We start from the raw sequence: 18797 nt of genomic DNA, 5'->3' as shown, positions 1-18797 counted from the left end.
GGTGTCCAAGGCAAGCATACAAGCATGTCAAAGGGACTGAAATGATGCTACAAATGGTGTCAAACCACTGAAATAAAGCAAGTAATGCATGCTACACACTCACACACTTAAGGCCAACAAACCTAAAATGCAAAGGGGGTATATAACGCATGTCATGGCCGACCAAAATGACTAAAGACAGACCTCAAACATGGCAAAATAAGCACAAAAGCTTCACAAAGCTAGGCCTAAAACATGCTAGAACCCTGGTTTACAACCTAAGGCATGTTAAGGCCTAAACATGGCATTACAAGGTAGGTGTGCTAAGCATGCATGGTGTACCAAAACCAACATACAACAATGCTATTTCATGGAAAAATAAGCATAAATAACAGCCAAGGCATGGTCAACATGAGGCTTAGCTAGGTGCTCATTAAAGAGGCAAAAATGGCCCTTTTCAAGGACAATAAGGAGAGGGGGTGGCCCTCCCTTCTTGGGACTTCAAGGCACCATCCTTACCACTGAAATCCCTCAAGATTTCAGTGGTGAGGAGGCCCAAACACCAAAGTCCCGGAGCTCACTCAAAATAGCACAAAATGGAGCCTTACAAGGCTTAAGAGGGGTCAAACAACCTCAAACCACAAAACACTCTAAACAAACTATTTAGAGGGCCTAAAAACAGAACTTTTTTATGTTATATACTAAACACAAAAACAATTGCAAGGTAGGTTAAAATACAATGCAAAAATGGGGAATAAAGGGACAAACTTCTTACCCTTGAAGACCTTCTTCACAAATGGTGGACTAGCTGCTTCCTTGAGCTCAAACCAGCCCCAAAACTCCAAGAACAGACCTCTGGTCCTTCAGAACCAAGAAAAGGTGTAACACTATGTGTTTGTGTGCAATAATGAGCCTAAACACACACACTAAACACAAGAGGAAGAGAGATATAGAGCTAGGATATAGACAAACCCTAACCCTAGAACTCAAACCCTAAAAATGGCTGTCTAAAATGTCTAACCTCTTCAACAAGAGAGAAGACCTCTCTTTATAGAGCTTTTTGTCTTGTAAAGCTTACAAGACAAGCTTCTAAAGAGGGAGATCCCTCCATACATGGGAGCCAAATGCAAGACAGCTGTATTAAAATATCTGCAAAAGCAGATGAACAGTAGTCGGCTGCTCAAAATTGCCATTTTGACAAAATGGACTGCCGACCGGCAACAAAGAATGCCGACCGGCAATATACATTACCGATGGCAACAAAACACCAGCCGGTGGCCTCTGGCCATGGCCGGTGATGTGTGGGGATGCCTCACATGGTATTCCCTGCCCCTCCAAGGCAAAACATAAGTGTTTGGTGCAAAACCAGACACCAAACAGTCGAGTTCGGAGATCCTGAGGCAAGGCGCGTAGCCGAGACCTCCGGGAACTCCAAACGAACACAAACGTGGATGATCACCGGGTGTTCGAACGGTGACGTCCAAGTCTTGAGGACAGTAAAAAATGGGGTGTCTACACCTACTTTGATGGTTAGTATTAGGGCATGTTTAATTTAGCATACCTTATGCTACACATTCGTGCATTATTCATCAGTCTTGCATGCACCGGGCTCGGTGCATCATACTAACTGCATAGTATTTCCATTCCAACTTGAATACGTGTATCGAGTTGTCGCATTTCACATGCCATTCTTAGATTAGCCGAGCCCATTCTAGTTGCATTCTGTATGTGTTGCATTAGCCATCTTAACATGAACTAGGATCATGCATTTGATTACTAATTAGTTTCTGTTTTGGCTTGGAGTACTAAGTAAGCTCTTATGCTTTAGCATCTTGCATGCGTGTGAGTGTTGCCATATTAGCATGCTTACCATGAGGCTATATGCTTATGTGATATATCTGCCTGAATGCCTGTGGGTGAAGGTTGGATTGTTTGAGTTGGAACAACTCGTCGAAATCCATGTTTTAGCCTACTTGCGAGAAGCAAATTTCAAACCGATTTCCAAACAAAAGGATATGCGATGCTTTGTCCCAATTCAGGCGACTCAGTCTATATTTGTCATGCTGTGCGCATCACATAGTAAATCTAGGGTAATAACCGGAATAAGAGCGCATAATGTTTTCAAAACAAGATATCATGGTTAGTAGAGGCCGATCTTTGGATCAGGCGAGAGGGGGTGCTCATAGCTAACCTTCCCCAATCGTACCTAAGTTCCCGAGCTGAGGCAACTCTGGTGATGGCGGACACGTGGCCTTAGGCAAACGAGTCAGGATTTCCTAAATTCTCCCAAAATAAAATATTTAGGTGGCGACTCTATATCTGGCAAAACAGTCCATGTTTGGCACTTCTTTACAAAAATCTGTTTTCCAAAACGATTTGCCGGATTTGGACTCTTTGGTTCAGATTAAGAACCGTGACAATTTGAGTCTGAACTGTAGTAAGCCCAAATGAACAAATCAGGATTTCCCTCCTAGGACGTTTGGGGACGTCTACAATAAGGCTCCCATATGTGCCTTCACTCATTATTTTTCTTCATCTCAGCACATTTGAGCTCACACGCACAAGCAAAACGTGAGAGAGAGAGAGAGAGAGAGAGAGAGAGAGAGAGATAGAAGAAAATTGAGATCAAAAGCTAGGAAAAGGGAGAATTGCTAAGGATTGTTGGAGACTTGCAAAGAATTTGGGAGTTGAAGCTTCTTCACTTGTGCAATTTAGACTCTTGGTAAGAATTCAACCCTTAGATTGTATATTATGGATGCTTAAACCATGAATTCAAGAGAATTGAGAGGATTACAGAAAAATTAAACTAGAATTAGAGAAATGAACTCAAACCATGCATGCATGCATGCAAATTTCATAGCATTTTGAAGTTATTTTCCCAAGAATTTCCTCATGCATGTTACTAATTCACCTTAGGTTTGAGAATTCATCAAGTTTCATGTCATTTTGTGTCATTAGATCATGTTTTGGAAGTTTTGAAGTCAAGGCAACACAAGCATGCTATGTTTTCTAAGAATTGAGTTTTGTTTTGCACATTTGGCAAATCTTTGGGCTTTGATTTTTGAAAAATGATTTGGAATTCCCAATGTTTTCCTAGTTCACATATGATTCCTCAAAATTTTGACCCAAAAGAATGAGTTTTGGAGTATTTGATTTGAGTTTGGAACCTTGGAGGTGAATCTGGAAATCCTAGAATTCAACCTCTCTGCTTGAGCGATAGATCCTGCCCTCGAGCGGCCACCTTTGGTTTTGCATCTCCACTCCAGTGACCAAAAGTTCGCTCGAGCATGAAATACAAGCCCCCAGAAGTTTCATGTTTTTGTAGACCGCTCGAGCGTCGATAGGTGAGCTCAAGCAAGGACCTGAGTCTCACGCTCGAGTGATTGTCGAGCGGCCATCGAGCGAAAATTTTGCATAACCAGTACTTTTCAAAGTTCACAGACCGCTCGAGCGAAGGAAGTTGCGCTTGAGCGGCCCCTCACATGTTTACATGTCTGCTCGAGCGAAGGAAGTTGCACTCCAGCGGGGCCCCTGTTTCCAGCATTTTTGACAGTATTTTCAAATACATTTTTGCATCCTCATTGCATCCTAGGCATTCTTAGACCAAGATTAAGACTCAATAACGAGGATAAAGGCTGATAACACGCTATGAATGGAACGTAATGAGTAAAGTATATCTTGAGTGTATGTTTCAAATGTATATCTGTTATGTGTTGTGCAGGTCATGCGCCGTTGGCTGTTCGGTTATCTGTTCTGTCCATCTGCTTTGGAGCCATCCGTGAGTAATAACTTTGTAAAGCTATGTTCAATTTATAAGTATCTTCTGAATGATATAAGATAATTTGCTTTTTGAAAAATTATTTTTGGTATGACTGAATGGTTGTCCAATGTTTCTGAAATGTACTTGTGGCATCATTAGCTTCAGATGACATCTGTTATCTGTTCTGTTACGTCCCAATTAAAGGCCAACTGTACGTCTCATGAGCCAACTGTTATGGAGCCTTCTGTATACGTCCCTTTATGGGTCAACTGTACATCTCATGAGCCAACTGTATCGTCTCCGTGCACGTGAGTCAACTGTCTGCCTTTATGGCTATCCCTTTATAGGTCAACTGTTTCTACTAGTGCTAATAAATGTACCACGTATGATTAATTGCAAATTCTGATTATGAATATGATTTTGATTTTGTATCTATTATGAACTACAATTTCTGAACAATGATTATGAATCCATTTCTGATAACTACTGAATTATGCTTTCTATAATTGTTATGGACAACATTCATCTAAACCCTCTACTCCGTTATTATTCACTGGGTTTCCGCTCACTATTTATATTATGTATGTAGGTGATCAGGTGCATGACCAGACTCGGAGTTGAGGACCTGGTGTCTCAGTTTTGTCAGCCAGCCGTTGTGCCTCCGAGGAGGTTCCCTTTTGTGAGTGAGTCAAGTCTAAATAGCATATGTTTAAGACCTTGTCTTCCTTGAATTATGAACAAGTTTTCTGTTATGTGTATATTGGGCTAAGCTGTATTGAATGTGACGTAAGACCTACATTGTGACGTCACGTATATGTGTAATAGGTTTAAAATTTCTGCCCCATATATGTCTCCACAGCTCAAAGGACTATGTATGTTTCTATATTTGCTTTCGCAGCCCCTATTTATAAGTTATTTTGTTCAGAGGCCTTTGGTAATCCAAGGATTACTGGTCAGTTATGACGCTAAACCTATAGGGGCGGGTTTGGGTCATGACAAACCCCGCCTATTCGACCAGGTGAAAATTCCTCCTTGAAGCAGTAGGTCAATCAGTTCTAATTCATCAATGAAAGAACAGAAACTCCTCATAGAGCCCGACTCCCGAAAACTTCTTACCCTTTCGCTCGGCCATCTCATCATATTGAAGTCACCTTTCACACACCAAGGCTCGAACCAATAGAACGCCATAGCCTCCAGCGCTGACAGGAACTCACCTTGATCAACACGGAAAACTGGACCATACACCCTCGTGAACCCCCATCGAAATTGGTCCTCCACACATCGAAATAGACAAGACACTGAAAAACTGCAAAACTCCTCTTTCTTCCCAACAACCCTCGAGTCCCAGTGAAGCAGTACACCACCTGTTGTGTCCACTGCCGGTAGATGTAGCCATTCCACAAACTTGCCCCCCCAAATTTCCTGCACCACCTCTGCCCCTAACACCTCCATCTTTGTCTCTTGTAAGCACACCACATCAACTCTCGCCCTACACAATACTTCCTTCACTATTACCCTCTTATCTCTATCATTCAAGCCTTGCACATTCCACGTCAAAATTTTTAACTTCATTTCAAAAAAAGGGGACCTCCAACTTCTATGTGAATCACGTCCTGCCCATGTTCCACCATGTTCGTAATTTATGGAGCACTTTAAATTCCTTAGCTCGCGGTTTCCTTTGCGACTTGCAACTGCCACTGTAACCACCTCCTTACTAGGAGACCCTCGTCACCACGATGCCTCTACTGTTGATAATAGTCATAGAGCTTCCTTCTCATGGCCTTCGAATGACAACCCCAGTAACCGACTAACCTCAATAATGCGGTCTAGCACCCAATCTGAAACTTTCTCAACCGCAGGTATCCCATTCCTACCCAAGACAGTGCTACGATCAACCGACATCAGTGTTTGCCCCATCAATCCATCCTAGTCACCCCCATCTACGGTCAACGGTTGCACAACTAGAGCCAAATTGTCATCACCCTCTGTCATTTCTACTTCGGCCTTGGCAGCCCATGATAGATTGGCGCCTTGTTGGAGCCCCGGGTGTCCCTTCTCGACTGCAAAATCATGAAACGCATCTCGACAACTTCATCCACCAATCTCCATCTCTTCTCACAGCTCATCATCCAGTTGACGACATGCCCCTACTTCGATGCCCAACAATGTCTCCATCTACCCTTCCAGTACAACTCTACCAGAGCCCTTGAAAGAGTTCGCTACCTTGTCGAAGGATCCATGCCCATGACTCGCCGACAACCTATCATTCTTCCTTGGCGACAACATTTGCTCCATTCGCACCAATGGCCCGACCATCGTCCCCACCTTTGACATGGGCTCTCCCACACTCTGGCACAAGGATTCAAAAATCTAGTGCACTGGGAGATCCATCTCTGAACCCGCGTGTAGAGGAAAGGACCCAGGCCTTGATAGCCCTAGCCCATCCCCAAATGCAAGATCCAAAGCCAAATTAGCCTTGGGCCCAAGAACATTTAAGCCCAAACCAGCATTTTCCCCTATGGATCGCTTATCGTTCCCACCAAGGCCTATGTCCTATTTCCTTGGCCCACTAAGCCTAGACCCATACACTGTCTGCCTAATCTATTCCACCCCTGAGTCTGTTGTTTCTTTAAAGGCAATCGTTGACCTTGATTGCCACAAAATCACTGAAAATCTGGTCTAGCCCCAAATCTCCGAAGATCTGGTGCATTCCCAAATCTGTGCCAATTTCGACGATCACGCATCCAGTCATGCCTTTTCTTCTCCAATCGCAGTCTGCCCATTGGCCTTCTTAACAGCGTATCAGACACCATCGTTGGCTTTGTCTCTGGCCAAATAGGGATCGAAAAGGTCGATGATGCCCAGCGCACCAAAACCCTAAGTGGGACGTGACCGCTACATCGAACACACAATCAGACCACTCCAAGGTCCCCCGACAGTTCGTCAGCGTCCACAAAACCACCACATCGATCTCCAATAGCATGGCACACATCCGACCACCATGAAGATGTATGGGTAAGCCCACCACTCTCACCCAGGTATTTTGTCACAAATCTGACCCTTCCGTCGCCTGACACAGCACTGTCGGAGACCACCCACTAGATTCTAATCACGCCTAGCGATAACCCACCGCCGTCGCAGCAAGATCTCGTCCTATCGCCTTGTCGGCAGAACAAACAAAAAGTCTTGGCCCCCGATTGGTCAGATTTCCACTTTCCGGAACTCCTTTCGCCAACGCCTGACCCATTCCATCATGGCTAAAAAACCCACCCCCTTGTCCCCCCTCAGACCCACTATACCCACTACTGCCCTGTTTTGAAAACTGAACCACCCTTCCTCTGCCACGCCGTTCACCACCTTAACTCCGACACTTGGCCCGATTGTCCTCCCAAACTTTGAAACAGTCTGTTTCTCAATCACCACTCCCTTGTCCTCACCTCTCTTCGACCCCTCCGTCTAGCCCTATAGTGAAATCTTCAATAACCAAGGCTACCCCTACCCATTCATCTCCACACTCTGACATAAGGAGGTAAATCTGAGTCCTTTTGCCTACCAACGTCACCACTATCTGCACCAAAAAACCACCATTGTCCTCACCGCGAAGCCAGGTTGCCACGCTTCATCCCTTTCCTTCTATTCGGCCTAAAAAGGATGGATGATCTACCACTCGGGACGCCGCCCTTAGTTTCAAGATGGTCCATTGTACTTCAAACCCCGACAGCACCACCTCCCGCCGCAGCCCTTGCCCCTGCTCTATAATAGACAATTGATGATGGCCCCTGCGATCTGCTATCGCTTCTTCAAACTCAAAGGACTTGCCTCCAGGAAACAGTATATGGCGACGCCGTCTTCACCGGAATCATCCCAAGTAATTAACGCATCCCACTGGAAATTCTAAATAAGGAAAATCTTAGAGAGAATCCTTTTTTGTTTATTACCAATAATTTTTATTACTTTGTCATCTCTGTCATTGGTTTTATAGAATCAATCTAAATCATGCGGCTGTTGAAAATTAGCCCGGTGGTTGATTAGCGGTTTAAAATTTGTTAACTTGCGTATAAATTGATCATCATGTCTATTATGTATATGCAAAATTATATTCTAAGCAAATTGTTTTGTGTCCTATTTAGTAATTGGATCATAACCTATTGGGGGTGTGTATGGGGTTTTAATGTAGTGTTTCTTACGCTGAATAATCTAGTAGTTTTCAATAATTCTTTTCATTGAAGTTGTATTTTGCTAGCAGACTTTGTTACTTATTTTTCACCAGCATGAGTTCTGATTCAGGGAATTTGGAGCTTGATAATCAGTGAGTAAAATATGTTGTAGTCAAGGTTTCATCTTGGTAATTTCTTTGTCTAGCTGAGATCTCTAATGACCATATCAGTTTTCAGTTGTTTGACTTTGGAACCAAATAAGACTTGGTCTCAGTGGCATTATATTCTTATTTTCTATTGAAAAAACCAAATGTGTTACAGAAGGAGAAAGTACATTGAAAGAGGAGGGGACTTCCGAAAGAAAGAAGATAGTTTGTCAAGAGAGAAAGAGTAGTGGTACAAAGATTGGCGGCGCAGGGAGAGAAACAAATATTGAAATTAGTGTGATGTTTGGTACACTACAAAAGATTTGACTTTTTGCGATGGTAAAATGCTGTCACAAATACTCAAATTGCCGTCTCAAAAGGTTTTTTGCGACGGCAGATGACTTTTAGCGACGGCAAGTGGGGGGTCGCAACAACGGGGTTGCAAAAAGGTTTTAGCGATGGCACATTGCCGTCGCCTTTTTTTTGCGACGACAAAGTTGCCTTTTTGTGACGGAATTTTGCCGTCGCCATTAATATGAAAAAATCTATGATTTTTTGAGACGGCATTATGTTGCCGTTGCTAAAGGGGTTATTTGCGATGGCAAAAATGCCGTCACTAAAGAATTTTTATTGCGACGAGATACCTACCATCGCTAAAAAAATATTTGAGACAGCACGATGCCGTCGCTAAAAGATTATTTGCGACGACAAAGAATACCGTCGCAAAAGGCTTTCGTCTCAACTCTGCCAATATCATTTGCGACGGCAATGTGGTGCCGTCTCAAAAAAAATTATAATAATAATTAAAAATATGAAAATTACCTGTATTAAATGAAAAATAATTGAAAAAGAAATCAATAATTACATAATAATATAAAAATAACAATTCATCCATAATAAAAATATTATTGCATTCATTCATTACAACACATTAACAAAATTATCCCACTACATAATATTGCATAATACATATACAATGTTTAAATACATAATGTTGTTCACAATTCAAACTAACGTAAATCAAAAACAAAAGTTTCCCTCATGATTCTTCCGTGGGTAACAAAAACAAAAGTAAATCGCAATCTTCGCACGCCTGTATTCCACAAGAAGCAAACTGCTGCTCGGGAAATATATGAAAACAAAAAATAAAAATAATTAATGACAATATAATTATGTGTTAAAATTTTAATTATAAAAAAACATAAAAAAAATTAACTACTATATAATTACCAAGATAATTAAGTAAATAATTTTGGCTAGACGGAAATCCGGCTCTAACTTCCAAACCGGGAACCCGATTGGAGTCCCGTCTTCTCCCACAAGTCTCTCGTCCTAGGCGGTCATGTGTGCCAAGTTTCGTGCTAATCCAACGCCATTTGGAGATTTTGGGAAATCAACACCTCCAATTCAAATTTCTTAATAAACTAGTTTGGCTAGACCGAAATCCGGCTCTAACTCCCAAACCGGGAACCCGATTAGAGTCTCGTCTTCTCCCACAAGTCTCTCGTGCCTAGGCGGTCGTGTGTGCCAAGTTTCGTGCTAATCCGACGGCATTTGGAGATTTTGGGGTGTCAACACCTCCAATTCAAATTTCTTAATGAACTAGTTTGCCTAGAGTGAAATCCGACTCTAACTCCCAAACAGGGAACCCGATTGGAGTCCTGTCTTCTCCCACAAGTCTCTCGTGCCTAGGCGATCGTGTGTGCCAAGTTTCATGCTAATCCGACGTTGTTTGGAGATTTTAGGGCGTCAACACCTCCAATTCAAATTTCTTAATGAACTAGTTTGCCTAGAGTGAAATCTGGCTCTAACTCCCAAACTGGGAACCCGATTGGAGTCCCGTCTTCTCCCACAAGTCTCTCGTGCCTAGACGGTCGTGTGTGCCAAGTTTCATGCTAAACTGACATCGTTTGATGATTTTGGGGCGTCAACACCTCCAATTCAAGTTTCTTAAAGAACTAGTTTGCCTAGAGTGAAATCCGGCTCTAACTCCCAAACCGGGAACCCGATTGGAGTCCCGTCTTCTCCCACAAGTCTATCTTACCTAGACGGTCATGTGTGCCAAGTTTCGTGCTAAACCGACGCCGTTTGGTGATTTTGGGGCGTCAACACCTCGAATTCAAGTTTCTTAAGGAACTAGTTTGCCTAGAGTGATATCCGACTCTAACTCCCAAACCGGGAACCCAATTGGAGTCCCGTCTTCTCCCACAAGTCTCTCGTGCCTAGGCGGTCATGTGTGCCAAGTTTCGTGCTAAACCGACGCCATTTGAAGCTAATGAACAGCACTCACATGGAACTAGATTTCGATAAAACATCACCTATTCCAGGAATCCAACCCTATTATGGAAGCTTGAGATCTATCAGAACTTAAGGTATAACATGCGTATTACAAAAAATGATTGATTTTGATGAGTTTCAATCAGTTTAACATGTTTTTAACTTCAAAAGGGAAATTCACACAACAATAGAAATAGATTGATGAAACACGAAGAAATGAACAGCACTCACATGGAACAGAGACCGCTCAAACCATCCAACAAATGTGCGAGATTAAGAAGCCTGTTTCAAGAATGATCCAAATTTAGTTTAACGACAACAACAAGAATTTGAGCAACAGACAGCAAGAACCCAGTTCCCAAGTTCCAAGAAATGCAATATTTCCTATAATTGAAATCTAATTATATGAAAGTGTGGATATATGATCAATTTGTGATAAGCTTGGCTTTGAGACCCTACAATGCTTATGTGTTTTACAATTTATTTATATTGTGTTCGGATTATAGATTTGTGAAGAAAAAAAAAATAGAAAGGTGAAAAAAAAATAGTAAGGCTGGGAATCAAGAATTTAGAAAAACATCAAGAAAAGTTATGTATGGTGAGTTATACTAAACAAGAGTTGAACTTGTACAAAACATTGTTTTTCTTTGTATTTTTCAATTTTTTGAGTTTTTAGTCCTTGTCGTTACTCTGTAAAAAATGTATAAAATAAAGATTTTATTTTTCATTTTTGTTTATCCCTTTATAAAATCTTGCACAATTTCAGGATCTAAAACTTGAATTTTAACTAACAGTTCATGATTATTACCACTCATGCTTCTTTTACATGTACAAAGTACCACATTGAACAGAGTCTTGTTAAATTAATTACACATGCACAAATAAATGGATATAACTCCAAAGACCAAACTAGTAATTATAAATTTGTAATCCCTAGATGTTACTGTTATTGCCTTCCACAGTTTGTCCCATTATTTGTCTTCTTGATGTTTTATCTTACCTACATTTTGTTTGACCTTTTAGAAGGTGGTTCTGATTGGTGAAATGGTCCAAATCTTCACCGGTTTTTTTTTTTTTAATCCGGTCCAAATCTTCACGGCTAGCTCCCACTTATCTGCTCTAATTCAGAAATGATACATTTCAATAATTGATAGAGATGGAGGTAAAATACAAAATTATTCAGTGTAAGTAATGTCATAACTACATCTCTATTCCTAATTTTTGTGAGACTCACATGGAATCCACATCAATCTCACAAAAAATTGTGAGTGGAGATGTGTTTGTGGCATTGTTATATCAATATCACAAGCGACACTGAACATTTGAGCAAGATGAACGATTAATTTGCTCTTACTTGTGTATATTTATCTCTATAGATCAAAAATTTTATGTAAACAAAAGAAATTTATAAATTTTTCTAGTAGTTAATGTCATGAAATAATAAAATTTTAAATATTAAAATATGATCTACTTTAATAAAATAATAGGTGACTCACTTCAATAAAATGACATGTGTCATATCAGTTAGGATGAAAATTAAAAATTTAAATAATTTGTATAACATTTTCCGTCTAAAATTATTATACGACAGATTCTTAACAATACTGTAACATTGTTTTGCATGAACTAAGTAACTACATTGGAAAAAATCAAGTTAAATTAAATAAGTGGATGCAACACCAAACTATTAATCTATGTCTTACTATTGCCTTCCACAGTTTGTCCTATTATTTGTCTTCTTGATGTTTAACTAATCCAGACTTTTGTCATGATTCCATTTATGGGGCTGCTGTTGTAATTAATTTAATTATCTTTATGGGTTGTTGATCACCAAACTAACTCACATTTCGGGTTATGATTTTCTATATTGAAAATTTTTTTGTTGTGCACTCGTATATTATTTGATATATGAATTTATCATTGATACAGACACACATCAAAATTTTAGACTTTTGATACCAAAATTCACCCATATATCATTTGATATTGTCCTATATGTGACCTTATTACTGATACAAATCTCAATAGCATTATTTAAAACCATACATTAAACATTAAACAAACAGATATTTTAAATACAAAAGGATTTTGTGTTCACATTTTGTTTAAAGCTACCTTTTTAGATAGAAAGACAATTGTTTCTGATGGGTGAAATGGTGCCAAATCTTCAAGGCTGCCATTGATCTAGTCTAATTAGAAAATGGCACATCTCAACAACTCATAAGAAAAGGGCTTTAGATTCTTAAATTAAGTAGCTAGTGGACTCCAACACCTTAGCTTGTGGGACCATATTGTTGGAACAATAAAGAAGGCATCAAATATAATAAAGTGATGATACATATTCAAATAGGCAAGTCCTAATATATCACTGGCCATGCCATCTCTTTCGTTGTAATCATGCAAGAAAAAAATCATGTGGATAAAGCGCAGAAAAATCCTAACCCCCCTGCTTGGCAGTAATATAAAATCTGTGGTTGCTGCATCACAGTTCCTTCACTAAGATCTTTGTCCACGAGACTGACTGAAACAGGGCTACTAGTGTAGAACACATTATAAGCAATCAAATTGACAGCATTGAGAAGACTGGTACCAGAGACACCTGAAACATAAGAGAAACTGAATGTGGTCTAGTGTTAGTACGCCAGAAAATTTTAATAATCAAAGTTGCAGTGCATATAGAATATTGCAACTTTTTAAGGAAAACAACCAGAATGGAGAGAAAGCATAACAAACAGAACATATTCCATGATAACTCACAAGATTTGAATGAAACATATCAGTAGGGATTTATAAAACGAATATTGGGACATAAATGCTGTACGATTGTACAAGTACCTTTGTTTTTTGGGACATATTCGAGTCTAGTTGGACAAGTAGAGGATGCTAATATATTTATATAGTAAAGCAAAAGCAGCATCAGTATGAATGTTAAGCACAAATTCATTCCATCCACCGAGGTTCTCTTTGTTTTTTTCCTTACAAATTTCTACTTTCTCCATAACCCATTTTATGCTCCATTTGCTTGCTTGCAAAGAAGATGAGGGGAAAGAGGAAAATAAAATATGCAGTCTCACAACTATATGGGTTGGAATCATTATGATAGCTTTCAGTATTTATCTATGCACGTACCCTTTGACAAAGCATAATGGCAAAAATAATTCAAGTAACCGACCTCACTTGATTGATTGGGTTTGGAATGAATCATAAAACAAACACAAGATAAGTATTCACCATGTGGTACAAAATAGAGACAGGGAAGGAGGAGAGAGAGGTGAAACAATAGGCACACAAACTCAAAATTATGCCTAATCCTTCACAAAGAACAAGAGAGAGAAAGAACATGAAGAAGAAGAAGAAGAAGAAGAAGAAGAAGAGCTAACCTGGTTTAGAGATTGAGACTGACTGAGAGAGTTGAAGAGAGACACGCCGCACTGTCGTCGCTGGCTCGCCGCCGTCGCACGCTGCTCGCCGTTGTCTGCTGCTGCTTGCCGTCGTCTATCGCTGCTTGCTGTCGTCTGCCGCTGCTCACCGTCAAGAGAGAGAGAGAGTCATAAGAAGAGATGGGGAAAGATTAGGGGTTTTTGGTTCAAGGGGGAAAGATTAGAGATTTTTGGTTAAGGGGGAAAAACGAGCGCCAAGGGGGGAAAAAAATAGTTGAGCCCAGATTTTGGGTTTTTTTTTTTTTTTTTTTGCGACGTCAAGTTTCATACCGTCGCAAAAATATCTTTATTTGTGACAGCAGGAGTTGCCGTTGCAAAAACTTGTTCATTTGCGACAGGAAATGGTGTCGTCGCTGAAATCCGATTTATTGGCGATGGCAAGTGGTGCCGTCGCAAAAAATCACTTTTTGCGACGGCAAATGGTGCCGTCGCAAATGCTTCCATGTTATATACCCTCTTTTCTTGTAGTGATAGTAACATTTATGTTATGAAAGATAAAAGAATGGTGTCCAGAGAAGATTATTTTAATTGATCTGAAAAATATAATAGATATGCTAGGATCTTCTTATGAACAGTAATCTTGTTGTAATAAATTAATTATGATGGCAATTTCCACCTTACAATTTTTGCACTATTGTGTTTTAGGGAAAATGGACATTTGGATTGTGAGGTAGGCATAATTAATTGCAAGTCATTTTTCTTTATTTTTCTGCAGGCAAGTATCATTGCCCAGTACTAACACACATTGTTGCTGTAAAGACTAAGGAAAATGTTTTCTGCTATGAGGTTGGTTTGTTTATTTGTTGATCATCAATATTAGTAGTCTTTCGTTGTAAGTTCTTTATGTGTAATTTCTATGTAAGTGATCTGCAGCTCTTTCATTTGCCTTTGTTTTGTAGGCAATCAAAGAATTAAACATCAAAACCAAGAATTGGAAGGAGCTCCTCACTGATGAAACATTCACTAGAGAAGATCTTTTAACAATTCAGGTAATTAGTTGCTTTGGCATGTGGTTTCCTAGTTGGCTGCTATGGTTATATGGACTGGACTCTCCTAATTTGTGAAGTACTCATGTTGGACACTCGACACTTGGGAAGTGTGTGAGATATGTGTTTGATATACTTAGGCCTCGTTTGGGAACAGTCTAATTTAGTAACTTTTTGGCTATTTAGCTAAAATATGAGTTAAAAAAAATTAGTATGTTTGGGATGACTTTTTGATTTTTTACGAAAAGATGTGCAAAAAGTAGAGAGAAAAGAGAATCTTTGACTTTTTGGTATGGCTTTTTGGTTTTTTTAATAACTTTTTGACTTTTTGGCTAAACGGACTGGTTCCCAAACGAGGCCTTAGTTGTACATGTTGGACATCCATCAATTCCACCCAACAAGTATGTATAAGTAGTTGAATTTACTATATAACTTCGCATAAGATTTCAATTTTATACATGAATTGCTCTATTTTAATTTGTAAACATTATTTTGTCTTTAACATTAGTATTTAAGAAATATGAAATTTAGCCATGTGCTATTGTCTTTGGATATTTAAATTAAATTAATACGACATTTAGACACATATTGACCTTCGACACCTGTTTTCAAGTCCATGCAATATAACATACTTGGTTGTGTTGAATATTTGTACTTAACTTTTCACTACAAGACCTCATGATGCTTTCCTTGAATTTTTGGGTGTGCTCTGCAGAATCCTAATGCACTTGACAGCAGGGTTCTCGTGGATTTTGATCATGTAAAAAATAGTTTGAAACTCAATGATGAAGGTGAGCTATAGTCTTTATCTTTATAGGTCGTAAAACTATTTTTCTTTTTATTCTTTTTTATTCGCTTCTTTTGATCATATATATATTTTTTGGGGTTTCTTTGTGCTATAACTAATGAAAATGAGCTCTGATCCAACTTATAACATAAATGTTTGTGGGGATATCAAACAGATATTGAAAGAGCTTCGAACTAAGAAGGGAAAAGAAATTGCATTGCATGCGGGAGGTGGAAACAAGGCACAAAATGAAAGAGTTGTTGCTCTTAATGCTATATTAGCTGCAAGGTCACATATCAAAGAGGATTCTAAATCAGATACCAATGGAGAGGCTATACCCAAATAGACTTATATTATTGCATATGCTGTTTCTGCTTCAATACATGGAAGGAGTGCTGCAGCTGCAAAGGCCGCATCAGGTGACAAAACTGTTGCTCGGATAACTATGCACATTGCTGGTAAGAGGTTTCCAGTGAATGCCAAAATGGTTAGTTTTTCCTGAACTAGAGATCTCTCATGTTCTTTATAAAGATTTCTATAGTAGTTGAACCATGACAAGCTCCCATTGACTATTAAGAACATTCCAAACTCTAAAACACGGGTTTTTGTCTTGGGTAATACATTACCTGATAGCTTTCCAACTCTAATTTCTGCTGACATTTGGTTGTGTGTAATACTTCTACCAATTCCTTATCCTGGTTTGTTTGTCATTTGGACTTTAGATGTTATTTATTTCAACTTCTCATGGAACTAGCATGTATGTTGGGTATTGAATGTGTTGTTTCTGAAATATGATCTATAATTCATAAAGTTTTAGATGGTAAGTTTTTACATGTACTTTTGTTAGTGTGATTACTTATTTTGTCTCTGTATTTCTAGATGATCTTGTGTGTTGTAAATTACGTTCAGATTTTAGATATATCCCGTTGTATAATTATTTCCTATTAATGAACATCATCAACTGATGGTGTTTTCATCATGTTTTGTAATTGCTGAATGTCCCTTCTATCTGCTTAGATTGTTGCTTAGTGAATGCTTTAGTTGTTTGGGTTCCTAAATATAATTATCTTACCCTAGATTTAGTGGATATTAATGATGTTGTTGCCTGGTGGTTGTTCCTTTTACATAGTAGTCTTATAGCAGAGCTGACTTGTGTTTTGTCTTGGTTTCTCAATGCGATTGATCATTTTGTTAAAATGCCATTTTCCTTTAACCAGATGTTGCTATGGATCGAGGATTGGATATTCAAACTATGAACAATCTGTTGTTGCACTATGTGTGACTTGGAGATTTTTGTTTTATATTGATATGCATTTCATGGTTGATTTGGCTCTTTGTTTTAGAAATCAACTTCTTCACGTATATTATTTTTTTCCCACTTGGATGGGATGATACCATTTGTGAAATTACATGAAGGGCATATTAGTTTTTTTGTGCACGAGTGTATGCATATGACCCTATGCATGGATAATTGGTTTATATTAACCAATAAGATCCACACTATAACTCAATTGATGATACAAATTAGCAGTTGAAATGTTGTTGTTGTGTGGTGTGGTTTGGTGCTCTAGTTAGTAGCGATTTACATTGTGTAAAATCAAACTTTGTCGTTTGCAAGAACTGTCAAGAAGTATATGCATTTCTTTTAAAAGTCAAGCATCAGGTCGGGCTCATCCTAATTGCAAAAAGGAAACCAAGGTCACTTGCGGGCTAAGCTGTGCAAGTTGTTTATTTTTGGGCCTTGGTTTAATAGAATCAATTTGAATTATGCTGTTAAAAATTAGCGGTGTGGTTAATTGGTGGGTTAAAATTTGTTAACTCGCTTATAAATTGATCAACGAGTCTATATGTATATGCAAAATTATGTTCCGCTTACCTGCGCAATTTTTGTTTAGCACAATCACCGTTAATTGGATGATATTCAATTTTAGAAGGTGCTATGGATCGAGGATTGGGGATTTTAAATAGGAACATTCTTCTGCTGCATTTTGGATTTGGAAATTCATGTTTTATGTTTATAAACAACTTAGTGGTGTTTTGCTCGTTGTTTAAAAAAATGTACACCTCTTAATTGTATTATTTGTTTGTTTGTCTTGTGAAATTATGTGTTGAGCGTAGAAGGATTGTTCGTGGCTCTATGTTTGGATCAATTGGTTATATCAACCAATAAGATTCATATTATAAATTGTGGTGTGTGGCTTGGTGCTCTAGTTAGTTGCAATTTACTTTTTTGTAGAGTCAAAAGTGGATGTCATAAATGGATTTTCTTGATGCATCTAATGGATTGTGAAGTTCAGGCTTAAGGTTTATGGTGGTTTGTGTTGAATGGTTTATTAGCTTCTGTTATGTGTGCGCAGTTCATTTGTTCTTATTTTTGCTTGTGCTGCTTTAGGTTGATGATGTTTTTTAGTGCATGCTTGGGAATTTGGCATTTTTTGTTGCTTTTTGGCTTTTTCATTGCTTTTTATGAGGTGAAAAGAGTTAGTTAGTGTTTGTAATACTTTTTTTTAGTTGAGTAGATAGTTGTGAGATAAAAGTGATTAATTGATGTGTATGATGTGACCTTTTGGTAATGTTGTTTGGTTTTTTACCCGATGGTTTTCCATCTCTATTTTTTGTTAATATTTACTTGTGGTTGTGAGTAATACTGCACCATCTACCTATACCTCCTGGTTTGTTTGTAATACCTTAGTTTTTATTTATTTCAACATCTCTCTGATCTAGCATGTATGTTAGGTTCTAACTGTGTTGTTTTTGAAATTTGCTGTTTTGTGTATAATTCATGTAGTTTTGCATGGTAAGTTTTGACATGTACTTATTTCTTGATCTTGTGTGCGGTAAATTGCATTTTGGCAATTATACTTATTTTGCTTTGTATTTTTATATCTTGGGTGGGGTAAATTGCATTTTGGCAATTACAATTATTTTGTTTATTTTTGTTTTTGGGTGGAATTTTTTTTTAATTTTATGATGGATCAATGCCTTTGGCCAGTTTCTAGTGCTGAATAGAAGTACAAGGAAATATCATGGTATAGATCATATTAATGAACTTCTTCAACTGATTGTATTTTCATTATGATTGGTGATTGATTGCTGAATGTTCCCTTTATCTGCTTAGATTGCCCATCGAATTATTGTGTAGTAATTCTATCACCACTTTTGTCACGACCCCAAACCGCCCCTAGTAGTTTGGTGCCGTGATGGCCAGTAATCCGAGATTACCGAAGGCCAACTTTCAAAATTCACACACAGTCATAGTATAATA

General features: G+C 38.7%; 1 long non-coding RNA gene across 1 annotated transcript in view; it reads left to right on the top strand.

Annotated features, from left to right (window-relative positions):
• Window positions 1–15756, top strand: part of LOC114319049 (uncharacterized) — a 61385-nt gene extending 45629 nt beyond the window's left edge. The window contains exons 2-5 of the long non-coding RNA XR_014334323.1: window positions 14475–14545; window positions 14659–14748; window positions 15461–15536; window positions 15708–15756. This is a non-coding gene — a long non-coding RNA (uncharacterized LOC114319049). The remainder of the gene's footprint in view (window positions 1–14474; window positions 14546–14658; window positions 14749–15460; window positions 15537–15707) is intronic.
• Window positions 15757–18797: the final 3041 nt, after the last annotated feature.

This window comes from Camellia sinensis, chromosome 1, assembly GCF_055761805.1.
Source record: "Camellia sinensis isolate YWXY chromosome 1, ASM5576180v1, whole genome shotgun sequence".
Taxonomy (NCBI): domain Eukaryota; kingdom Viridiplantae; phylum Streptophyta; class Magnoliopsida; order Ericales; family Theaceae; genus Camellia; species Camellia sinensis.
The sequence above is the reverse complement of the archived record's forward strand: the minus strand, read 5'-3'. Positions and strand labels throughout refer to the sequence as shown.